Source organism: Anas acuta, chromosome 1, assembly GCF_963932015.1.
Source record: "Anas acuta chromosome 1, bAnaAcu1.1, whole genome shotgun sequence".
Lineage (NCBI taxonomy): Eukaryota > Metazoa > Chordata > Aves > Anseriformes > Anatidae > Anas > Anas acuta.
Genome location: NC_088979.1, coordinates 79,953,767 through 79,957,626, shown reverse-complemented (window position 1 = coordinate 79,957,626; position 3,860 = coordinate 79,953,767). Strand labels below are relative to the sequence as shown.

General features: G+C 38.3%; 1 long non-coding RNA gene across 1 annotated transcript; it reads right to left on the bottom strand.

The window, feature by feature from the left end:
* Positions 1-1,853: 1,853 nt before the first annotated feature.
* Positions 1,854-3,510, bottom strand: LOC137850170 (uncharacterized). The gene is made up of 3 exons (XR_011092321.1): positions 2,846-3,510; positions 2,149-2,217; positions 1,854-1,945 (listed from the first exon to the last, which is right to left on the bottom strand). It is a non-coding gene; the product is annotated as an uncharacterized lncRNA (long non-coding RNA).
* Between the last annotated feature and the right edge of the window lie 350 nt (positions 3,511-3,860).

Here is a 3,860-nt window from a genome sequence, read left to right as displayed (position 1 = left end):
AGGTATAAGTTTGTTGTTGTTGTTATTGTTGTTTTTCCCTGCAGAAATCTTGTTTGTTCATGAAGGAGAAACATGTAGTTCTTCAGTTTTGCCATGTATCTTAGCTTCAGAATCAGACAATCAGACTGCGATGCCATTGAACCTGAAAAGTATGCAAGGTATTCAAAGACTATCCTGAGCAACAAATGTACCTCGTTTCCAAAAGACAGGACTAGGTCCAGTTCTACATCCAAAAAGCAATGAATTTCACCCATATTGCACAAGACCTAGTAATCACTTAAATAATACCTGAGCTCTCAAAGCAGACATTTATCTCCACCAACTCCATGTAAGCATTCTCCTAGCCTTTTGAACACTAATAAATTATACTTGAGATATATTTGCTTTTATTTAAGATCTGCTTATTTAAAACAATATAAAGATTCAGGATCTTGATAAATATTAACTTAATCTTGGGGGTAACGTATTTCAGAAAATCATGTGACATCCAAATTTGTGTCAGAGAGGTTTGAAGGTGATAAAGGATAATTCACTAGAAAAAAGAATAGGGACTATAATGAAGGAACCTTGGCAAAATAAAATAGACTGGAGATAGTTAACATATCATATAATGACATATCAGTTCTGACAGTTTCAATTTTATTATTCTGCATTGCAAGTACAGTGCTACTATTCTTCTCCAATGTTTCAGTTTGCCTGATCTCAAAGCTACCAGGCTGAGCAAGAACTTGATGTAAAGCACAGAAATGTAAGCAGAGTTTTGAAACAATGCAAATTTTAAGAACTTTGGAGCAGAATTTGGGGTTGCATAACGTTATGAAAAGTTCTGTCTTTGTTTTCTCTAAATCTGTACCTTCCAGTAACTTTACATGAAGAGACAATAATAATAGTTTGTTCACATTTTTTTTTGTACTGCTGCAAGGTGGATTCTAAGATACAAACACTGCTTTCTCCTGAGTATCTTTCTATTCTCTCTGCTCGTAAAATAAAGCTAACCTAATCTGAAAGATTGAAGTTGCTCTTTAGCATAAAGCAATACAGCAATATCATGTTCTTCATAATATGAATATATGTATCCAACTGCTTACTTCAAGAAGAATTTTCTTAAGAGTTTAAAGATGCTGTGAAAGACAAGAAAAGCATTCCCCAAATTATAAGAGACACAAGCGTAAGGACTTGTATAGTCAGTAAAATGCCCATTTGATATCAGTGCAATAATTCTCATGTGGATAAAATTCAGTATTAAAGTGAATACTATCAGTGCAAAGCTGGATTTAGAAGACTATAATCATGTAGCTTCCACAGCTGTCCAAATCATTGCAGCTAGCTGAACTGGGTCTGTCTGTGATGGAGTTAACTTTCCCTGCAGCAGCCCACACAGTGCTGGGCTCTGCACTTGGAGCTGGAACAGCTCCGGTATCACACCGGTGCTGTGCCTGCTGCTGAGCAGTGCTGGCACTGCATCAGGACTCCCTCCAACCCCCCAGAGCCAGCAGGCTGGGGGTAGGCAAGAGGTGGGGAGGAGACATCACCAGGGCAGCTGACCTAACCCAACCAAAGGGATATTCCATGCCCTGTGGTGTCACACTCAGCCATAAAAGGTAGAGAAAGGAAGAAGAGGGGACGGGTGGGCTCTCATTGTGAAAACATCTGTCTTTCTGAGCACTGGCTATGTGCATTGAGGCCCTGCTTCACAGACGTGGTCAAGCATCACTCGTTGGTGGGAATTTCCTTCACACTTCCACACACAGCCTTTTGTTGTTGTTTTCCCTTTGCCTTTTTCCCTTTAGTTAAATTATTTAATTAATAATATTTTTCCTTAATATTTTTTTCCTTTAATTAAATGTTCCTTACCTCAACCCATGAGTTGTTTCTTTCCTTTTCTTCTTCCCTTCCTCATCTGAGGAGGGGGAGTGAGAGAGTGGTTGTGGTGGAGTTCAGCTGCCTAGCAAGGTACAAGCACCACAACAGCAAAATAGTATGGGGAAGAAGAGGGAAAAAGTGGTTAAGAATGAGACAGTAAGTAATGTAAGCAAGCAATAGGAGTAAGTAAGGTTTCAAGAGTTAAAAAAAAAAAAAATGTAGAAGAGTAGAAGAGATATAAGAGTCTAGAATCAGACTGACAGTTTTCTTTAAAGGTTTTTCTACCTTGAGCTCCATGGAGTTTCACTCTGCTTATGCCATGGAGGCTCCGGTCTAGATGAATATATGTAAAATCTGAAAAACAGGGCAAGTAACAAAGAAACCCAGAAAGAGGAAAGTCAAGAAAACAAATAATTATTAAGGGATTCAGTTCAGGAAAGCTCCACAGCCAATATAATTCTTCAAATTAAAATAAACTTCTTTATCCAAAACACAAAATGTAGTAGCTTCTATTATACAAATGCATTATTCAGTGGAGTCATTTTAGATGGAAAAACTAGTTTTTAAATAAAATTAAGTTTCATGGAAAATCTAGAACTTTTAAGATTTTCAAACTATTTGAGGAGACAGGCATGTAAGGGAAAAAGAAAACGTTAATTTCCTGGCACTTGAGGCTTTATGTACTTCTTTTTTTATCTCAATCCACCAGTATTGTGGGCTGTTTAATATTTAATATTGCAAATTATTTGACCTAGGTAGAAACAAGAAGTGGATTTTCTGCATAGAGCATTCAGAATGTCAGTCAAATTACAACTAATGGCAGTGCTGAGGTTTATTAAAACTGTGGTTCACTTAGCCAAAGAGCTTTCTGGCACCATCAAGAATGACATACTGTTATCATTGTTAACATTTTAAAAGACTAAATAAGAAAGGTGTTTAGTATAAAACAACTGATGCATACAGAAAAAGGTTGAAATATTACCTCAGTTCTATAGGTGAACAGTACGGATGTCTGCCATTTCATTGCCATTTTCCATCTGTCATCAGCCAATCCAGCAGTGATTTCAGTGCATCCCAGTTGAAGATCGCCACATCTTACCTCCGTGTGATGGCTCATGCCATGCACAGCATCTGCTTCCAACCAGGCGTAGGCGTTGTTGCAATATAGTTGACCTGCAGGTGATTGTCTAGCTACACACAGGCTGTCCCAGCAGCTGTCGCTTGAATAACATTTGAAATTCCACCTCAGAAATTACTTATTGTGAAGTCCACATGCATTACTCTTCAGAAAGCTAGATTCCTCCTTTCCCTTATTCTCCCACAGAATGCCAGTATTGCCAGTGGAGCTTGTGACATCCATATATATGCTTCTGCACCCCAGACAGGTCCGCAGAGGAAAGGCTTTCCATGTTCTGAGCTGAAATATTTTCATACTCTGTTTTTCCTCCCAAAAGTTCTAATATGATTAAAAAGAAACTTTATGAAACATATTTATGCTGGTGTAAAATCAGAGACAGCGTGGATTATCTGATCTTCTAGGAACAACTTTCTTCGCTTCCAAACTACTAAAATATTGAAGAGTGAACAAGTTTGAAATGGAATATGGTCATTGGCGTGAAATCATGGGAATTGAAAGTAGGGCAGAAGGGTCTTCCAAAAGTACTGTAGCAGTTTGCCAAGGCCTCCCCCCACTGCCCAATTTAATCACTTGCTGCGAAGTATGAACATAGCTCAACACTGCAAACCAGAGGAATAAATTACAGTGTTAAACTGGGGGGGAAAAAAATCCTCTTGTACATCAAAAGCAGGTTCCCTTCCTTGGTGACATGATGGCATCTCACATTTTACTCTGCCTGTCACCTCTATGATTTTACAGCCAAGTTGTAAATACTTTAGAGGATATAGCAAAGTCAAAAACAGCATTTAGACAGGACAACTGTAAGTTTTCCTCTCAAGAAAGGAAAAACTAGTGTTGTCAGGGAGGAAAGGATTTGGCA